At 43.8% G+C, this 22798-nt stretch overlaps 1 long non-coding RNA gene across 1 annotated transcript in view; it reads right to left on the bottom strand.

Moving 5' to 3' along the window:
• The window catches only part of LOC138370975 (uncharacterized), a 517340-nt gene that overhangs the window by 320929 nt on the left and 173613 nt on the right, over positions 1–22798 (bottom strand). The window contains exon 2 of the long non-coding RNA XR_011230285.1: positions 7764–7806. This is a non-coding gene — a long non-coding RNA (uncharacterized lncRNA). The remainder of the gene's footprint in view (positions 1–7763; positions 7807–22798) is intronic.

The raw sequence follows: 22798 nt of genomic DNA, 5'->3' as shown, positions 1-22798 counted from the left end.
GGTTTACACCGGACCGCCTGTCTCCACTGGTTTACACCGGACCGCCTGTCTCCACTGGTTTACACCGGACCGCCTGTCTCCACTGGTTTACACCGGACCGCCTGTCTCCACTGGTTTACACCGGACCGCCTGTCTCCACTGGTTTACACCGGACCGCCTGTCTCCACTGGTTTACACCGGACCGCCTGTCTCCACTGGTTTACACCGGACCGCCTGTCTCCACTGGCTTACACCGCACCGCTTATCTCCGTTAATTTACACCAGAGATGACAGCATCACCTAAGCATCCAACACAAGCCTGGGGGAATAATGTTTCTATATTGTAACAACTCACGTTAAATCTCCCCCGTGGAGACAATTAGTGTCACAGAGAGCAATTTCGCTGATGAGACGCGAGTGTACTCCCCCCCACTCCCCTAGATGCTCTCGAAGCCCCACAACACACCACAACCACACTGGAAGCCCCACAACACCCCACAACCACACTGGAAGCCCCACAACACACCACAACCACACTGGAAGCCCCACAACACGCCACAACCACACTGGAAGCCCCCACAACACGCCACAACCACACTGGAAGCCCCACAACACGTCACAACCACACTGGAAGCCCCACAACACACCACAACCACACTGGAAGCCCCACAACACGCCACAACCACACTGGAAGCCCCCACAACACGCCACAACCACACTGGAAGCCCCACAACACGCCACAACCACACTGGAAGCCACACAACACCCCACAACCACACTGGAAGCCACACAATACGTCACAACCACACTGGAAGCCACACAACACCCCACAACCACACTGGAAGCCCCACAACGCGTCACAATCACACTGGATGCCCCACAACACGTCACAACCACACTAGAAGCCACACAACACCCCACAACCACACTGGAAGCCCCACAACACCCCACAACCACACTGGAAGCCCCACAACACGTCACAACCACACTAGAAGCCACACAACACCTCACAACCACACTGGAAGCCACACAACACACCATAACCACACAACACGCCACAACCACACTGGAAGCCCCACAACACACCACAACCACACTGGAAGCCACACAACACACCACAACCACACTGGAAGCCACACAACACACCACAACCACACTGGAAGCCCCCCCAACACCCCACAACCACACTGGAAGCCCGACAACACGCCACAACCACACTGGAAGCCCCCCAACACGCCAGTGTTGTGTGATGTTATCAATGTTTCACCATGAAATAATCATTAATATCCCTGGTAATGACACCCAAGTCAATTATTTCCACGATGAAAGCACTCTAGCTTTCACCCAACAATGCCAGAGCCTCAGTCTAACACCTTCCATGATAAATGAATAACTGAAGTTATTCATAATGAGAAAAATAGGACGCCTACAGAGACTGATGGAAACAACAGAGGAACACTCGGATGGTAAATGCCAATTTATATTTCAATGTCAAACTGGATTATAAAAATACAAATATTATTTATTCAGGGACCCAATATGCCGTAATTGATAGATAAATATGATTTCGAATCTGCAAATACTGTGTTTATTATACATTTTATATATATATATATATATGACAGCATATTCTGTATTATCTATTTTGCGTGATCTTGCACATACAATTTCTGAAATAACCAAATACTAATATTACTAATACTAATACTACTACTACTACTACTACTACTACTAATAATAATAATAATACTAATTCAGAGCCGAGTAATATGGTTGCGAGATTTTGGTTGGGGTCACGTTGGTAGAGTGTCATTTAGCACTCTTTGACAACCATCCCGACCCGACCATGCTGGGCATGTACCGACCCGACCATGCTGGGCATGTAACCAGCAGCAATTGCTGGGGGAAAATGAATGAGCCTAGCTCAAACGTCTGGACTCTAACGTCAGATAGATAGACGCAGGGAAATCTCATACTCGTCATTGTTGATTATTCTTTATATTTTTCTGCCATGCAATGAATATAATTTGGAAAAACTAACTCATGTTGTTTAACTTGTCCATAATGGTATCTTACCTCGTTCTCACAACCACCTCATCCCAGGCAAACACACTGTAACCTTTCCTTACAATAATTTACTGACACGGAGAAGCAGCAGCAACGTAGGTGAAGCAACCACCAACCCAACCACCCCACATGACAGAGGACGTTCCGGTACGTGGTCAACCCTCAATGTGGTGACAACAGGAATGCAATGGTGATAACGTTCCCACTCCCCCTTCCTGTGTCTCCACGGCGCACACACGCATCATTAATGTACTGTGGCAGTAATAATTGCTGTAATTACTGGTGTAATTCAGCAGACTGCGACCCGAACGTCAAGCATACAGTGTGGACCACGAGTCCTTCACATCTTCACTAACTGACCAACTTTATTATATATATTCACTTAAATACTAACACTCCAAATGATTTTTAACGTTTTAACTGTGGCTCAGTATAACTGTGAAAGTCGTAAAACTCGCTCTAATGAACCCGTAGACGAGGGATGGTTAAGTGAAGTGTATTCTCAATGTCAATAACATGTCTATTTCCTCTCCTCTGTACGGTGACATGATTCAGTACCGTACCATGATGCTGTATCGTGACGTCATACTGTACCGTGACATGACATTGAACTGTGACATGACACAGTACCATTACATGATTACTCGAGGTTGAAGACCAGATGGAGAAAAGGGGGGATGAGAGACGAGAGAAAATCGGGGAGAGGGAAGGGTTGGTAAATGGGGGAAGTGGGAGGGAAGAGGGAGAGAGGGGGGGGGGAAGATGTGAAATAGACGGGGGTGGAATGTAAGATGTGGGAAAGAGACTACCCCGGGCACCACCCGGTAAACCCCCCCTTCCCCCTTCCCCCCTTCCATTAAAACAATTTTTTTTTTCGCCAAAAACATAACAATTAAAAAAATAAACAAATTAAAGTTTATTTAACCAAATAATAAAACGAGAGATTCTCCATAACCAAAACCCCCCACTCATAACGAAATCGTTAAAGCATAATAGTTATAACGTAACGATATTGTTATAACGATTCCAACAATTGCGTGGACCGGCCCATCCGGTTAAACTAATTACTCCATCATGATGCTCAAAGTGATATCATATTTTTGTCGGTCAATTGCATTTGAAAACATTTTTATTTGCGGTGAACGGGGCAGTTGGCACGAGGCGGATTGGTCACAAACAAGCTGTTATTGTCCAGACGGATAATTCATCACACAGAGGATTGATGGATGAGGTCCGTGGCCCCCACGACCAGCCCGCCCTCTATTGATGGTCTGTCACGGCTGGAATCCTAGCCACGGGAACAAGACAATTAGTCTTGTGTGGTCCATATTACTGTTTTTTCCTGTTTGTTAACTAGAGATATAGGAGGCAGGGAGGGAGGGAGGGTGGGATGGGAGTGGGGGGAGAGGTAGAGCAGGTAACTTATTTTTATCTATATCTATAAAAGACAATATTTGTCAGTCCGAGGTTGGTGGCCAGACGCTTGTGGCTAACCTCACCCAACTTTGCAAGATGACATATGGTATGGGAGTGTCATTGGACAGTTGGTGTCGGCTTCAGCGGCCCCCTTCATGAAATATCGAAAAAAAAAATCGTGGTCTGAAATTGGAGATTTACTTTCTTTATTACCTTTTAGTAATAAAGGGGGGGGAGGAAGGGGGAGGGGGAGGGAGAGAGAGAGAGAGAGAGAGAGAGAGAGAGAGAGAGAGAGAGAGAGAGAGAGAGAGAGAGAGAGAGAGAGAGAGAGAGAGAGAGAGAGAGAGAGAGAGAGAGAGAGAGCACCTTAAGTATTTACTTAACCAGAAAAAGAAGCCTCCCCCTAGCCACATACTAGAAGCCTCACCCTACAGTGCCACACAACCCTATGCGAATGAAAGCAATTGGCAACCTATCAATCAACCTGGCTCCTTGTTCTCGCCGCGTTGACTTTTACGCACAAGACTGCCTTCAACTAGTTAAAAAAAAGTAAATATTTATACATACGGAAAAAAATATAACTATTTCTCCCACGCCACGTTCAAATTTTTCCCTTGACTTCAAACCCTTAAGGCTATTTTCTTTAATTTCTCTCCCATATGCAATATCCAACAAACCGATAAAGCCAATGCCACCAAGCTGTTTGGTAGGAGGTATTTTTGTTTACCTTTGCAAGCCCTCGTGGCGTCAGCCGGCCAATCTCGAGGGAGGGTTCCCTGGACCAGAATACAGACACCCTACATCTCCAAACACTTCATTTCACTCCCTCCAGCCTTCCTTCACTCACGCACTCGTTCAATCCACCCTCACTAGCTAACCAAACTTTCCAGGTGGAAATTGGCTGAAGGGAAGAGAGTGGGCGGTGGTGAGGATGGATGCAGTGGGTGGTGGTGGCGAGGATGGGTGCAGTGGGTGGTGGTGGTGGTGAGGATGGGTGCAGTGGGTGGTGGTGGTGGCGAGGATGGATGCTGTCGGTGGTGGTGAGGATGGGTGCAATGGGTGGTGGTGGCGGTGAGGATGGATGCAGTGGGTGGTGGTGGGGATGGATGCAGTGGGTGGTGGTGGTGGTGAGGATGGATGCAGTGGGTGGTGGTGGTGAGGATGGGTGTTCCAGGAGATGACCATTCCAGCACGAAGCCATCCATGGTTAGCCAGAGGGTAAAATATCAGGGGGACAAGCTGAGGGAGTTCAGCCACTGGAAACGATCCAGAGTGGATTTCCAGGTCAGTGTGGGCACGCCGCCGCACTGGAGTCACGTGATAAAGACTGGTCGGTAGAGCAATGAACTTCCTTCTTCCAGGGTCGGCGTTCGATCCCCCGAACGCCGGGACCCTGTACACAATTTAGGTATGTACTCACCTAATAGTGTGTGTGTGTGTGTGTGTGTGTGTGTGTGTGTGTGTGTGTGTGTGTGTGTGTGTGTGTGTGTGTGTGTGTGTGTGTGTGTGTATTTTTCAGAGTGAGAGTCCGTCTTCATAAGAAAAAGAACCAAATGCTCGTTAACCCAGCAACCCGTCCTCAGTGCAAGTCCATTCCATCCAGTGGTCGACCCCCAAAGACGTATTCATCAATTTTAATAAACTGTTCATTCAAAATAGGAATTTTCTTAAATATGAATTAATATTGAAATATATATTAGCATACTGTGCATATTTATGCATTGGTTAGGTTCGGTTATGTGTTTAGGTTTTGTTGGCGATTATTTGTATTTGTAGTACTTGGGTGAAGCATTTACAGCGTTGTGGTTCGAAGAAAAGTCGTCGAAGCACTTGTTCGAGAAGTGTTCAAACGTCATCAGTTGAGAGTCGCGTGAAAATCGTGTTTATTCATAAACAAGGGGTGTGGCGGGTGCATGGAATAGACTTTAGCCTTTGTTTATAAGGTCGGGCTGAATCCAGCCGCTAGACCCTGTTTATGAAATTTATTTATTTATTTATTTATTTGTTTATGCATATACAAGAAGGTACATTGGGAATGTGAGGATACATAATATGGTAATTACAATCTTGTAAAGCCACTAGTACGCGCAGCGTTTCGGCCAGGTAAAATGTGCTTTACACACGACTCATAGCTGATGACGTTCGAACATGTCTCGAAATATAGTGCTTCAGTGACGACCTCTGTTCGAATAGCAACTCAGTAATTGCTTCACTCACGAACTACAAATACCAGTCCGTCCTCCAAACAAAGATCCAAAAGTGATTCCATGCACCCGCCAAACCCCCTGTTTATGAATGAAAAACGGTTTACACACGACTCACAACTGCTGACGTTCGAACATATCCGGAACAAGTGCTTCACTGACGAATTTTGTTCGAATCACAACGCTATAAATGCTTCACCCACGTACTACAAATACAAATAATCGCCAACAGAACCTAAACACCTAGCCTAACCTAACCTATGCCTATATATGCACAATATACTAATATATAATAATATTAATTTATACTTGAGAAAATTCCCGTTTTAAATGAACAGCATGTAAATATTTATGAATGCGTCTGTGGGGTCGACCGCTGGATGTAATGGACTTGAGTCGTGGACGGGTTGCAAATAATTACAAAAAAATCCTAAAGGCCTAACCTTGCCTAAGTTTAATTGTGCAAAATATGCTATTATAATATTAATTAATATTTGACGCATCTTAACCTAACCCAACATATCTTTTCCTAAGCTAACCTAACCCAATATAACTCATGCAGGTGATGACTCACAATAACGTGGCTAAAGTATGTTGACCAGACCACACACTAGAAGGTGAAGGGACGACGACGTTTCGGTCCGTCCCTTCACCTTCTTGTTTTATACATGTTTGGACGAGGTAAGTGACGTCACTATTACGTCCCATTACTCACACCAGTACTACAGGTTTTAGATTTTACTGGAGTTTATAGAAGATGCCAAATACAAATGTGGAGGAGAGGATGATAAGAATTGTTGCCACCAGTTCTGATTTTGGGATATATTACCATGGGAGGAGAGATAACAAAAATACGAGTTTTACTGCTTGTGATTGCATGCACGCACGCGCGTGCATCACAAACGGTACAATACTCATTTGCGTGCAAGCACTGTGATAAACGATAGGCTACTCACCAATTATTACATGCAACACTGAATCATCATTTGCTATGACTAAATATTGGGAATTCATCATTTAATCTCCTCCATTAGTTAAAATAACACGTTGATCTCCATATATTACATATACGCTAGACTGATGAATTCTTGTGGTTCATAGTCTACTACTGAACACATAGTCTCACTTTAACCTTACCAATCTTAGGAGGATGTTGAATAATAATTAATCCGCTTATTAAAGCAAAATATTATAACACAAAGAGCAAGAAGAGATAATACTTTATTGAACAGTTTGATAGTGTGACCCCTTGCCTTGATGGCCACGTGTGAACCCTTACCTTAATGGCCAGGTGTGAACCCTTACCTTGATGATCAGGTGTGAGCCCTTACCTTGATGATCAGGTGTGAACCCTTACCTTGATGGTTAGGCTTGGCGCCACCTTCCTCGTGCCGTCAATATTCTCACAGGAATCCGTAATATCTCGAACAGTACATCGCATTTTGACATGTAAATCCTCGTCCAAAAAATTACGTATTAAAAATCAAAGCCACTCGCAAAACTGAAGTCATGTCCCGTTTTCTATTCTGATGTGCTCGGTTAGGTTAGGGTCTGGTAATTTAGTACATCATTTTAGTGACGTTGTAAACGCCCGAGAGAACGGGCTTCTCACCGATACGTTCCTGGCATCCACAACCCTGTTATCACACCTCCTGGCATATTTTACTTAAGGATGTGTGACTCTTTAAAGCAGAATAAGGATGTTATCTTGCGGTTATCGTGACATGATTTTGGGGCTTAGCTTCTCCACGGCCTGGTCCTCGACCGGCCCGCGGTATATATATATATATATATATATATATATATATATATATATATATATATATATATATATATATATATATATATATATATATATATATATTATATATAATTATATATATATATAATTATATATATATAGATATATATATATATAATTATATATATATAGATATATATATATATAGATATATATATATATAGATATATATATATATATATATATATATATATATATGTATATAATTTTATATATATATAAGATATATATATATATTATATATATGGAGTGTTAAGACGATGTCACTCTTAACACCCTGGAAAATGAAGCCTTACCTTTCTAGTTCCACAGGCTGATGGAACCGCCAGATGTCCCAATCTGCCGAAACAAAGATAACACTTAACAACATAATTTAAAACCTCTGGATGGTAAATTCGAAGAAGGACTATAGAAGGAATAAGATTAATTTAATATGTTTATATTTGGGCAACTTAGAATATACATTTAATATACAGCAAAATATGTCACATACGAAATTCCTGTGCTTAGTCTGAAGCCGTTTGATATGCTATACAACAAGCGATGTCATATAACCTATTTAAAGCTTTTGTTTAGTAAAGACCATAATAATAATATGGAATCTTTATGAATAGACTTAATAAATGCTGTGTATACTGGTGACTTTTTGGCCATAGATATTTCATCAAATCTTTTGCCCAAAATAAAGTCACCGAGTGTTGTTGAGAATTGGGTTAAGGGTCTAACGACTTGCAATTCTTTTAACAGTCATTGTGGCCTAGTGGCAAGCTTGACCATGCAAACTTGTATGCTTAACGGCATACAATACATGCATATATATATATATATATATATATATATATATATATATATATATATATATATATATATATATATATATATATATATATATATATATATTTGAAGGTTACAAGATATACATTGGTTGATACAAAGAGTGATTAAAGGTTATGGATCTCTTGAAGCTCCTCCGCTTCAGGACGGGAACCGAGGATGCAGCAGGCGTTTCTCCTCCGGATCGCCACACTTGAGGCGATGAAACAATAAACTGGCAGCTCTTGGGTCCCTGGTGACGTCAATGAGCTTGGAGCCCAATTCCTTGAGAAATCTCAAGGCATCTCGCGACCCGTAGTTTGAAGACCTCTGGGTTCTAATTTAGTGGCATAGTACAAGGCCCCATAGTACTGGATGGAATGGACTTGCACTGAGGACGGGTTGCTGGGTTAACGAGCATTTGGTTCTTTTTCTTATGAAGACGGACTCTCACTCTGAAAAATACACACACACACACACACACACACACACACACACACACACACACACACACACACACAAACACACACACACACACACACGCACGCACGCACACACACACACACACACACACACACACACACACACACACACACACACCACAGCCCATCACCAGCGCTGAACAACAAAATATCGAGCACACAGCCTGTGTAACCTACTGAAAACAAGGTTAAATATACTAATGGTAACAGAAGGAAGCTCAGGCGTGCAGGAGCTGCCTGGCCCAAATATAATATCCATGATACTACAGATGTGGAGAAAATATCGGCTGGTGATTTCCCCGGGGTCGACGCATTAGGCACGCCGAGACGGAAAAACTAACGGCCCAGCTAATGCTACTTGGTTATTAACACGGTGCCATCTGGATGAAATAGTGCCAAGAGGGTGAAAAATTCTGGGCCCCGGCTATGAGGCATCTTTAATATATATAACTATAAGAACTACATTACAGTGGTGTTCAGAGGTGTATAGTGATGGGTCAGTGAGGTAATGTATAGTGATATACAGTGATATCCAATGACGTACGGTGATGCACAGTGATTGGTCCGTTATTTACAATGATATATATATGTTGATGGGGTCAATGATTTACAGTTACTTACAGAGATACACAGTGACGTATAGTGATGTCAGGTGATTACAGTGTCGTACACTGATATCAAGTGATATATAAAGAAGGGGTCAGTGATGTCAACTGATGCATATTGATGGGTAATTGATTAATGAATAAGTGATGTACACGAACATACAATGATGTTCAGAGATATATACTGATGTGCACTGGTACCCGCACCTCATCCGTGGAGGACCCGGTACCCGGTACCCGCACCTCATCCGTGCAGGACCCGGTACCCGGTACCCGCACAGGACCCGGTACCCGCACCTCATCCGTGCAGGACCCGGTACCCACCCGCCAAACACACCGAAACTACGACGTTGGTACAACGTTCGAACAAGTTTTAACACCTAACCACTTATAACAACCAATATAGCAAGTTGTAACAACGTTCTAATACGTCATAGACACGTTAAGCCAAGATGTAACAACTTTATTACAAGTTGTAACAAGCGGAAAATAGAGACAGATTCGGTTTGTGTTTCTAGGGCGGTACCCGCACCTCACCCGTGCAGGACCCGCTACCCGCTACCAGCACCTTCAAATAATCGCGATTTCCCCTCTCCACCCCGAAGACAACCGTGAATATTACCTGTCAAGCCATGCGGACCTCCGCAGTGGTCTGCGCACTCGACTCAGCTTGCCAAGCCCGTCAAAGGCGGTAATATACATCTGACTGCGGTCCAAAACACACACACACACACCTGACGCCGACTTCGAAGGAGCACATGCACACTCGTTGTGAAGATATTCGCGCCAGACGTACTGGAAGGTCCGGGACTTGTACCTCAAGGTCCGGGACTTGTACCTCAAGGTCCGGGACTTGTACCTCAAGGTCCAGGGCTCGTACCTCAAGGTCCAGGGCTCGTACCTTAAGGTCCGGGGCTCGTACCTCAAGTTCCGGGGCTCGTACCTCAAGGTCCAGGGCTCGTACCTCAAGGTCCAGGGCTCGTACCTTAAGGTCCGGGGCTCGTACCTCAAGTTCCGGGGCTCGTACCTCAAGGTCCGGGGCTCGTACCTCAAGGTCCAGGGCTCGTACTGTCGTGGAGATCGCGTGAAAACTGGACGTAAACCTTTACCTGCATTATCTGCTTTTGTCGCTCAGCATCAGCTTAACGCACTCGGTGATTATACCGCTGGGTGACTGCTTTACCGTGTTGACAAGTTATAATCTCGGGCTTATGCTGCTCTTGTCTCTCATCTTCCTCGGGCATTTAAATAACCTTTGACTAATTTTGTTTTATTATGCACCTCAAACCCATCCCGTGGGCGGCAGTGGACTACCCCCCATTACCTATCCTGTGGGCTGACAGATGCTATGGAGTAGGATGATGACTATGCTTGTGGAAAGCTTATAATGAGCATACAAGACTTTCCGATGAACGCTCTGAAGATATTGCCTCCAGTTGTTTCAAGATCAATGTGTTCCATCCCTAAGTAATGATTCTCATCCTAGTGCAGTGTGTCCCATCCCGGATCAACGTGTCCTATCAGTATCCTGAGAATATTTCTTATCAGTCCTTAAATATTTCTCCTGATTATTAAAACAATTCCCGTCTAAGCTCAGGTTCCATTTTAACATCTCCAGTGGTCATCCTGTTAACTATCTTCTAGTAGTTAAAATTCTGGCAATCACAGCTTGGTCCACTGAGTTACTAATACCCTCATCCCAGTCTTCGATAAGTGCTCCCCTTCCCCCACCATATGTCAGAATTGCCATAGAATTTGCCTGATCAATAAATGGTTCTGTGGTTGATCTGCAATGCTTGTCCAGTTGGTGGTTGACACCAATTGTCACTGTCTGTCATTGTCAATATGGTTACCACTAACAGCAGCAGCACCAACAGCACCAACAGCAGCAGCACCAACAGCACCAACACCAACAGAAGCAGCACCAACAGCAGCACCACCACCATCAACAGAAGCCACCCCCCGCCTCCATGCGTGTCCCATTTTTGCTAATATTTCACCCCCACCGATAAGATTTAGGTGGCAGAGCCATGCCAAGAGAATCATAATGGAGGCTCCATTTCCTGGAAATCCCCTGTCGTTTACACCTGAACGACCAACAATCTCTCGGCTAAAACACCTTCAAGCTGAGATTTAGCAACTTACCCTGACGTGGAAGGCGGGTCCAGGTGGCTAAGAACATCCCTGAACATTCCGAGCGCCAATCCACATTTGAAGACACCGTTGGCCCTGATGCACGCTACCTCATCTAAGGTTCAGATTTAGACGGCAGCAACACGCAAAGCCCAAAATAAAGTGACTTTTACTTCTCCTAAGGCCCGACCCCCACCAACCCCCCCCTCTCCTGTCTTGTATTCTCCAGCGGCCACTCCACGGATGTCTCTCATGAGGGTAGAGATTTAGGGAAGGAGAACATGCACAGGGCACAGTTTACCTAAGCGAGGCGCTCCTGGTGTTCGTAAAGGTCATGTTTCTATCATTGATCAAAGAGTCTTGCGAACGCGTTTAGGTCTGGGTTCGATTCCTGGACAGGGAGGATTAGAATCAATTTTTAACTGTTCACCCCTGTTAATCAAGCAATAATTGGGTACCTGGTTGTTAACCGATTGTTGAGTCGTGTCCCAGGGAAAACTAGTAGGGTAAGGCTTACCATGAGCTATGGGAAGGGAATGTTCTCAGCCTACAGACAGGAGTCAGAAGTCGTCTGCTCTTGTACCCACATGTGAAAAAACTCACGAAAATAGGTTAATATAATCAACATATGCGAAACTGTCTAAGAAAACTGTATTTACGAATCTACAGTTCGTAAAAAGAGAGAGAGAGAGAGAGAGAGAGAGAGAGAGAGAGAGAGAGAGAGAGAGAGAGAGAGAGAGAGAGAGAGAGAGAGAGAGAGAGAGAGAGAGAAAGAGAGGGGGGGGGAGGAGGTAAATTAATAGTTTCGATAAAAGATATGGCAGGAAACACGAGGGACGGGAGTCACAGCATTAAACAACTGACAGCTGATAAGGCGGGCACACGAGGTACGCTCGATTTTTCATAAACATTTAGGTACGCACAAACAACCCACAACCATGTCTGTAATTCCACCTCTTCTCCCACATACACACGAGCGCCCACGCACACATCTGCACACAATCATCACACACAGCCCACCCACACCCCACACATACCCCCACACACACCCCCACCATCTGAACTTCTCGAGAAAAATATTATCTCGTAAACACGACATGACATCCCAGTGTGGTTGGTGCTGGAATTTGAGACAACGCATATTTTGTCCAGCCAAATTGACGGTGAAAATATTTTCTGGGGAAAATGGTGAGCCTCTGTTTCCTTGAACACTTGACGTTCTCTCCTCTCTCGCCTCAAGCATTTACCTCACTCTCTCGCCTCAAGCATTTACCTCACTCTCTTGCCCCAAGCATTTGCCTTTACCCTAAACCTTATACCTCAAACTCTTGCCCTAAACATTTACTTTAGTCTTGCCTCAAGGAAGACAATCCATCGATGACAACCATCAATAACAATTCATAAAATCATGTAGCAAAATCCTCCTCCTATCGATATGCAATAGAAAAAATAATAAGCTTTTGACGCAAGTCTTCTAACGGGTGCGAATACTTTTTCGCTTTTTATGGAACCTTCCTACTTTTGCTAGTAGGGGACGAGAGCTCCAACGAGCTTATGCCGTTAACAGAGAGAGCTTTAGTATGGTTTAGATACGATTTTGCTCTTCTGTCGCTCACATACATAATATATATATATATATATATATATATATATATATATATATATATATATATATATATATATATATATATATATATATATATATATTATATTAAGTAATTAATTAATTATTGGTGTATACTGGCAACAGGTTTTTATTTAGACACGTTTCACTGAATATGACTGCATATTCCGTGTTGATTTTTTCTTGTTTAGGGCTTCTATCCCTCTGACTAGTGCTCTTGTATCTTGCTTTAACTGGAAGACGATTTTTCCAAATGTCACATTTGTTCGACGTTTGACTAAAAGAAAAATGAACTGTAGACTGTATTACACTTATTATAAAGTTACACAATATTTCGAACCTACAAGGTTCATTCTCAAGTGATGGGACAGGACAGGTCGTATCGGATTTATACCACTGGGAAGTTATACCACTATGCAAGGCACACCAAAAAATATATATATGGTGGTTAAGACTGTATAAATGTACAGTCACATATGTGGTAGAAAAGACAATTTGAAGGGTGTGGGTTCTTGGAAGGGTGGTAGCGATGGCCGCCTCGGGGGATGTACTGCGGTGGAAAGCGAAGGGAAGGGGACTATCAGGAGAAAGCACACAGTCATTACGACTTTATTTACACTTGGAAGAGATCAGGTTAAGGATTTGTGATGGGACGGTGGGGGTGGGGGGGGGGGAATGGTTGCCAACTACTTGGACGGTCGGGGGATTGAACGCCGATCTGTATGAAGAAAGACGGTCGCACTACTGTCAAGCCAAAGTGCTTGGTTTATAAAGTCACAGTCACTGTGACGTTATGAACGCACTTCACATCCTGACCTGAACGGTTGCTTGCTTCAGTCTCCCCCCCCCTCCCTCATTGGTTGCTTGCTTGCTTCCTTTGATATTGCCATTCATAATGCTTGTTCTTGCATTCTTATCCTCTTACTTGACTTCTGCCCCTTGTTCCTGGCCCATCTCTCCTGCCTCTTCCTCCTGTGTTTACCTAATAAAACTGACCGTGAATATATCATGACCTCGAGGTCATTGTCTGGAGAAGTTTACGAGAACTCAACAACAGAAACAGTGAAACTTTTACTACTGACAAGATGACTCAGTTCCGCCAACGTAACCTTACGTTTAACGGTTGTACGTCGCTACAGTGTCGGATCAACGTAATGAAAAAAATACCTTTGTAGTTTTATAATGTGTAGTCGCTTGTGGGGTTTTATGGTCCCATACACCTAGTGTGTTTCGCCACACTGCCGTCCCTCCATAAATCTCTCCTGTCTCAATATGGCCCTCTTAATATGGTTCACTATTTCTCGTGCACAGTTTTCAGACCATCCGAACGAGTCAAGCGTGTCTATCACTCGTCCGAATCGGGAAGCTATCCATCACTTCCCAAAATTATGATTAGACTCGGGTGAAACAGCGGGGTCTTCTTGTGCTCCTCCCTCTCGCCTCCCTGTAGGAAAAACTAAACAAAACAAAAAAAACAGCATAATGGGGAAGTTACTTGTGTTTTAATCAAGTCATCTCGCGTCTCCTGTGTTGCCCAATTACCTGCACAAACTACCTACCCGTTTTATGCTAATGAGCGCCGAAATTCAGCATTTAAAGGTAAACAACCCGGCTGCCTTTGTTAGAAGAGCCGGTGGGTGTTCACCGTAAAGCTTGCGAGGGGGAAGCAGCCCTGTATAAGACGCTCAGAATATCATGGTTGGGGATTACTGTCTGTCTGGAAGGAATACAGGTCGTGCTGACGGAGATGCCAGTGCCAGACACGATCTCATATATCGTGAGCATCGGAATTATGTCAGGATATGAGCTAGCGTGGATGCCAGTGTATACAGGCGTTCAGGTCGGCATATAATGCTGCATTATGTGTGTCCAGCTCCTATAAGGTGGCGGTGTGTATAGGAGCTCAGCTGGATCGCAGTGTATAGGAGTAAGTCACCATAATTCTCGTGCTTTGAGGCCTTATTATATATATTATTGGTTTCAATACTTTTTATTTCAATTATGTTAGCTTTTATTTGCCGTCTTTTGTTTTTGTGGGTTTCTCTTGTGAATGCAAATGTGTAAAATCTTGCACTGCACAGTGAAATCCCACAAGCTGATATATCCATGATCTTTTTTCAAGTAGTGCAATGGAATCGAGCTCTGGTCTAGAGATGACCCGGAACAAGGGTTCGACTCCATAGCACCGCACCGAATATTTTCTTTCGTTGTAGATTGCCTGTTTAGTTCACTGCATGACTTGCTAGTTCCTTCATCATAATTTGTGTTCTGCCTCTTCTCGTCTTTCCTATGTGTCGCTTTTCTCCATTATTCGTTATGTCTTTACTCCCTCTTTCTATCTCCAAGTTCCTGCGGCGTCTTTGTACTTGCTAGTTCCTTCATCATAATTTGTGTTCTGCCTCCTCTCGTCTTTCCTATGTGTCGCTTTTCTCCGTTATTCGTTATGTCTTTACTCCCTCTTTCTATCTCCAAGTTCCTGCGGCGTCTTTGTAGGTTTTCATTTTCTTTTCGCCAGAGGTTCACTTTATGGACGCGCAGGCATCGTGAAATTTATGTAAAGCTTTCGGTGTCGTGGAAGGCAAAATAATTAAGCTTGTACCCTAGCGAGGGGAGACTTAGTGTTATTGGCTGGCACTCTCTACTTTCCCCTCACCTTCCAATTACCTCTGCTGCTGCTGCTGCTGCTCCTCCCAACCCTGGCACTCCCGGGCACTATGTCAAGGGTGTCCTGGTGCCACGAGCGCCCAGTCCTCACAAGATGAGGTCATATTATATGTAAACCTCACTACTGAAGGTGCTCTCAACGAATAACATTCATAATAGTTCATTTATTATGCACCCCATACCCATCATGTGGGCGGTAGTGGAAAGGGTTACAGAGGCACATAATGGGCTCAGGGACTGAACCCCACAATTCATTTAGCTAAGGGGTAACTGCAGCTATAGTGTGTGTGTGTGTGTGTGTGTGTGACCTGGTTGCCCCCGCCCCCCCCCCTCCCTTAGCCCTCGTCATGGAGGGGGGGTAACTGCAATGACCTAATTGCAAAAACCATCATCCATGGAAACATTACAATGAATTAATTTGGCTTCATTATTTTTCAGTGTTGTGTACTATGCTCTCCGGGTTTTGTGAACACTGCTGAATTCTGCTCCGCTTAATGTAATTACCCTATTATAATGCACATTTTCCCGAAATATTTATTGTTAATTTGCGTAGTGTCTACTAATTGTATGCATACTTTTCTAGATCAGTTTTACTGTTTACAGAAGGTCAGGAACTCTTGCACTAGCCAGCAAAATACAGTGTGAGTAAATATACTGGTTGTTATAGTAACTATATCCGGTACTTAAACCTGCGGTTAACGGCAGTTTACACTTTACTTTCGGTTCTTCATATTGAACACCAAACATGATACACTGCTAAATAAAATAAAATAAATATGAACAGGTTCTAAATCTCAAATATTATAACAAAACAGGGGGGATTTCTGTGCACTCTTATATATGTATATATATATATATATATATATATATATATATATATATATATATATATATATATATATATATATATATATATATATATATATATATATAAACTGCTCATTTTGTGTTTTGGCTGAATACGAGAAAATCCTGAATACAAAAGGTGTATTACCTGTAATTTAAGGTATTCTTTTGTGTATATTATACCTAATGACGTGTATGATGTTTAACTCGCACTTTGGTCTAAAGTCATTTTTTTTTTAGAAACGTTCATCAAATGACAACAACGTCCTGAATATGACCTAGCAAAGACGCGGATGTGATGCTGGACCTGCACACACTAGCCCCCTCTGGCGGCACTCTTTAGTTTATATATTATGCACCCCATACCCATTCTGTGAGTGGTACTGTATTCTTAAAGGTTATAGAGGCATATATGGGTTCAGGAACTGAACCCTATGATTCGTTTAGCTAAAAAAAAAGTAACATCATTTTTTTTTATGAGCTGATCCGATTTGTCCAATATATCGACAGTATCATCATAGTTTGTTAAACTAACATCACCGTGACCGCCAAGAGTGAATGGTAGTTGAGGCAATTAGACACAATGTAAATTTGCCTATCATGCTTCCTTCAGCCATCCAGCAGGAGGCGGTGGATAGCTTACAATCGCCAGCATACACTACCTACATTTACCACACGGTATTGCCTAAAAGCTTTCGTAGTTGATCATTTTGAATGAAAAACACAAAATCTATCTATTGCCTCTCCCATCCCCTCTTCTCAGCTCCCCTTACCCCTTTTAAAGGGGGGGGGGAGCTGAGCTATTTTCCCCTCTCTTCCTCTTCAACCTCCTTCCTACTTTTCAACCCCTTTTTCTCTCTAAAATTCCCACCCGCTTCTCCAACCTCCTTCCCCTTCAACAACTCCCCCTTTCCTTCTCCAACCCCTCATTCCTTCTCCATCTTTCTTTCCCCTCTGTTACCGCTTCCCCCGCTATCTCTCATTTCCCTCCCCTCTCCCATAAACAACCTTAACTCCCATATCTCCAGAATGTGATGGGAAAACAAAACTTCGCCAGAGCCAACAGAAATATGGGAAACTTGCGTTTAAAAACTTTGTTTCAACCATTAATTAGTTTCTCAATTTGCGGGGTTTATTTTGTGGGAGGCGAGAGGGGTTACCCTGGGTCGGTTCCACAGGCTTGTACATGGGTTCCACAGGCTTGTGCATGGGTTCCACAGGCTTGTCCATAGGTTTCACAGGCCTGTGCATAGGTTCTACAGGCTTGTCCATAGGTTCCACAGGCTTGTGTATAGGTTCCTCAGGCTTGTCCATAGGTTCGACAGGCTTGTGCATAGATTCCACAGGCTTGTCCATAGGTTCCACAGGCTTGTCTATAGGTTCCACAGGCTTGTCCATAGGCTCCACAGACCTATGCATAGGTTTCACAGGCCTATATATACTGGATATTAACGGGGGTAAAATAACAAAGGTTAAAATGTTTACGAAAATTCCACATTGACGTTAAGTAACACCGGTCAAAGAATAATACAGGGACGTCTTCCAGCATATTAAAATGTGCTTACAACATAAATTATCAAAGCATATGAACAGAACGACACTGGAATAAATCTTAAAATAAACCGGATTGATTCTTAGGACGACTGTGGTCGGTTGCAGTCCGGTAAGGTTCTGCCAAGTCTTAACAGGCGTATTTATGCCATATTTTAGTGAATTTTATACAGCAGCCTCCGGATAAGTCGAGTTGGTATATGAACTGGTGGTGTGTGTGTGTGTGTGTGTGTGTGTGAGAGAGAGAGAGAGAGAGAGAGAGAGAGAGAGAGAGAGAGAGAGAGAGAGAGAGAGAGAGAGAGAGAGAGAGAGAGAGAGAGAGAGAGAGAGAGAGAGAGAGAGAGAGAGAGAGAGAGAGAGAGAGAGAGAGAGAGAGAGAGAGAGAGAGAGAGAGAGAGAGAGAGAGAGAGAGAGAGTGAGTGAGAGTCTACCTAACCTCTCCGGACAAACAACTCATTAAGATAAGCTCACTCCCCCAGACACGAATACTACTCCTATTCGCTATCTTCATTTATCCCACAATTCTCCCGCTAATTCGGAACCGCATTTCTCGTCTCCGAGAATCCAACACTTGGGACCCACCACACACTCTTCAGGCTATGTTGGGTAATGATGGTATTTCAAGCATCCAAACCACAGATCCTGAAGCTTTTTTTTTAAGAACTTAAACCCCCATCTTAAGTTACCTTTACGACTTGCAAAGGATAAGCGAGGGCGATTCGTTAAATCCCGACTCTCAGAGAACGAGAGATGAACAAGGAGAATTTATGACATGACATCACAGCTCACGTCAGATTTTCACCTCTGAGAAAGCCGACCAACAGGAGGAAGTCGTGTGTCTCGCATCATTTACCCAACATATACACAGGTATGGCAGTCAAAAGTGAAGATAGAGATGTATGCTGAATGTCTCGCTCTGGATAAATACAAGTTAAGCAATACTCGCTTATCGCAAGCTTATCCTCGATCGCAATAAGAGATTGTGCTTGAAAAAAAAACAGCGTAAGTGTGTCCTCGCCTTCCTGTGTACTCTTATTTGTGTCTGCAGGATCGAGTCGTTAGCTCTTGGTCTCCCGACCATTTTTCCTCCATCACATCTGCCATATATGTTTCTTGAAACACACACATACACGTCCCCAGCAGCTGTCTGACTGACAGGTGACACAACTGTTCTGTTCAGGTACCTATTTACTGCATGGTGAACACAGGTATCAGGTGAAAGAAATTCTACCCATTTATTTCTGCATCGGCCGGGAATTGAAGCCAGGCCCTTAGGACTACGACTTTTAAGCGCTGTCCACTTGGCCGCGCGCTTGCGTGTGTGCAAGTGTGTGTGTGTGTGTGTGTGTGTGTGTGTGTGTGTGTGTGTGTGTGTGTGTGTGTGTGTGTTTACTAGTTGTGTTTTTACGGGGGTTGAGCTTTGCTCTTTCGGCCCGCCTCTCAACTGTCAATCAACTGTTTACTAACTAATTTTTTTTTTTTTTTTTTCCCCACACCACACACATACACACGCCCCAGGAAGCAGCCCGTGACAGCTGACTAACTCCCAGGTACCTATTTACTGCTAGGTAACAGGGGCACTTAGGGTGAAAGAAACTTTGCCCATTTGTTTCTGCCTCGTGCGGGAATCGAACCCGCGCCACAGAATTACGAGTCCTGCGCGCTATCCACCAGGATGTGTGTGTGTGTGTGTGTGTGTGTGTGTGTGTGTGTGTGTGTGTGTGTGTGTGTGTGTGTGTGTGTGTGTGTGTGTGTGTGTGTGTGTGTGTGAGAAACAGAAAAAACAGGCGTGCGTCTGAGGTGACCTGGACGCTAGTTCGATCTTCATCCAGCACCAAAGATTTTCTCAGATGTATCACGTTAATGTAATTTCTTTGTGAATATGAACCTAAAAATGAACGTATGTATCCATCCCAGCTGAGCAGGGCGCGGAGTCGGGGATGCCTGAGCAGGGCGCGGAGTCGGGGATGCCTGAGCAGGGCGCGGAGTCGGGGATGCCTGAGCAGGGCGCGGAGTCGGGGATGCCTGAGCAGGGCACGGAGTTGGGGACCCCTGAGCAGTGCGCGGTGTCGCAGGCACCGGAGCAGAGCGCGGTGTCACAGGCACCGGAGCAGAGCACAGTGTCGGGGGCGCCGCAGCAGAGTGCGGTCCCTGGCAGAGGGAAACAAACAAAACAAGGCCCCAAAATCTGTTGGTATTACAGATGGGCTACCTGTAAGCATGGGGAATCGGGAAGAATAAATGGAACATGTACACACAATCACCCTAGAAAGTGCAGAAACCTCCTCAATACAGGTAAATGTACCAAAAGCTGTGAATTCTTTCACCCAGAAATTTGCAAGAACTCTTTGGACAGGAAAGAGTGCTTCAATGCTGAATGCCCAGCTTTTCATATAAGAGGTACCAGGCGAATAAAACCGACAGACTACCACTATGAAAACAGCCACTACTCCATCAACCGGGATAATTTTTTAGCAAGAGGAGGAGGAGAAGAATGGCTAAAAATGACCAGACTCTACCACCAACTCGGTCAAATGCTAGAGAGGACGCAAACACAGTGGCCTCCTTACCAGAGCCTCAGATATTAACACCAATTAAAGCATCCAGCACTTCCACTAACACGATAACATCATTTATATTTGCCAACATCCAGGGTATAAAAACACGCAAATCCAACAAAGTTCATTTTATAGATGGTCTCCTTCATGAGGCAAATGCAGTGTTTGCAGCCCTAACGGAAACTCACACAAAGGACTACCTTGATGGTGAAATATGGATCCCAGAATACAATCTCTTCAGATGTGATAGGAAACACCGGCTTCAGGGTGGGGTCAGCCTCTACATCAAAGACACACTCATCTGTACTGAGCTGCTAAACACCTCAAATGATATGGTGGAAGTGCTGATAGTCAAAATAGAGATCCTAAATGTAGTTGTTGTCCTTGTATATAAGTCACCGGAGGCAAACCCTCAGCAGTTTAAAGACCAACTAATGAAAATAGAGCACTGCTTGGAAAACCTCACAAATCCAGCTCCGAACATCATCCTGCTTGGGGACTTCAACCTACGGCACCTGAAATGGAAGCACCTGGCTAATACAGTAATATCAGAAAGAATACCAGGAAGTAGCCTAAATGAGCAGGCACATGCAAATGACCTGCTACGGATGTGCGATAGGTTTGCCTTAAACCAGCAAATAGTAGAACCAACTAGGAAGGAGAACACGCTGGACCTCATTTTCACTAATAATGATGAGTTGATCGGGAACATAATGATTACAAATACCTGTTACTCAGATCACAACTTAATTGAGGTACTGACAACCATGGGGAATGGACCTCCAAAACCAGTCCAGATTCCCGGTGGAGGAGATTTCAGCAAATTCAACTTCAATAATAAACGGATAAACTGGGAGCAAATAAACCAGGACTTCACAGAAATAAACTGGGAAGAACAGCTAGGAAATGCAAACTTGAACCAGTGCCTGGAAAAAATAAGCTCAGTAGCACTAGAAATATGTTCAAACCGCATACCCCTAAGAAAAAAGAGAAAGAGATGCAGATTGGAACGGGAACGTCGTTCCTTATATAGGCGAAGAAAACGAATCGCGGAACAACTTGAGAGTCGCACCCTATCTCAAGAACGGCGAAGAAGGTTAGGTAGAGAAATAGAAACAATTGAACTCAAGCTACAAGAATTATACAAAACCCAGGAGAGGCAAAGAGAGCAAAAGGCCATCAGTGAAATAGAGAGAAATCCGAAATATTTTTTCTCCTATGCAAAATCAAGATCAAAAACCACATCTAGTATCGGGCCCCTGCGAAAGGGAGATGGAACTTTCACAGATGACAACAAAGAAATGAGCGAGTTACTGAGGAAGCAGTACGACTCTGTTTTCAGTGAGCCATTAAATGCACTAAAGATTGATAACCCAAATGAATTTTTCATGGATATGATACCAACATCAAATCACATATCAGACGTCGCCCTATCCCCACTAGATTTTGAAGAAGCCATAAACAGTATGCCTATGCACTCTGCACCAGGCCCGGATTCTTGGAACTCCATATTCATCAAGAACTGTAAAAAACCACTATCGCAGGCCCTTCACATTCTGTGGAGACAAAGCCTAGATACTGGCGTTATCCCTGACATACTAAAAACAGCAGAGATAGCACCACTCCATAAAGGAGGAAATAAGGCAGAGGCAAAAAATTACAGACCGATAGCACTAACATCGCACATCATAAAAATTTTTGAGAGAGTGCTAAGAAGTAAGATCACAAAATACATGGAATCACAGCATCTCCATAACCCCGGACAACATGGTTTCAGAACAGGGCGCTCTTGCCTGTCGCAGTTGCTGGACCACTATGATATGGCATTAGATGCTATGGAAGACAAACAAAATGCTGATGTAATTTACACAGATTTCGCAAAAGCTTTTGATAAATGTGACCATGGTGTTATTAAACATAAAATGCGTTCAAAAGGAATTACCGGGAAAATAGGCCGATGGATCTACAATTTCCTGACTGACAGAACCCAATGTGTAATAGTCAACAAAATAAAATCCAGCCCATCAACCGTGAAGAGCTCAGTCCCCCAGGGTA

This window comes from Procambarus clarkii, chromosome 34 (genome assembly GCF_040958095.1).
Source record: "Procambarus clarkii isolate CNS0578487 chromosome 34, FALCON_Pclarkii_2.0, whole genome shotgun sequence".
Lineage (NCBI taxonomy): Eukaryota > Metazoa > Arthropoda > Malacostraca > Decapoda > Cambaridae > Procambarus > Procambarus clarkii.
The sequence above is the reverse complement of the archived record's forward strand: the minus strand, read 5'-3'. Positions and strand labels throughout refer to the sequence as shown.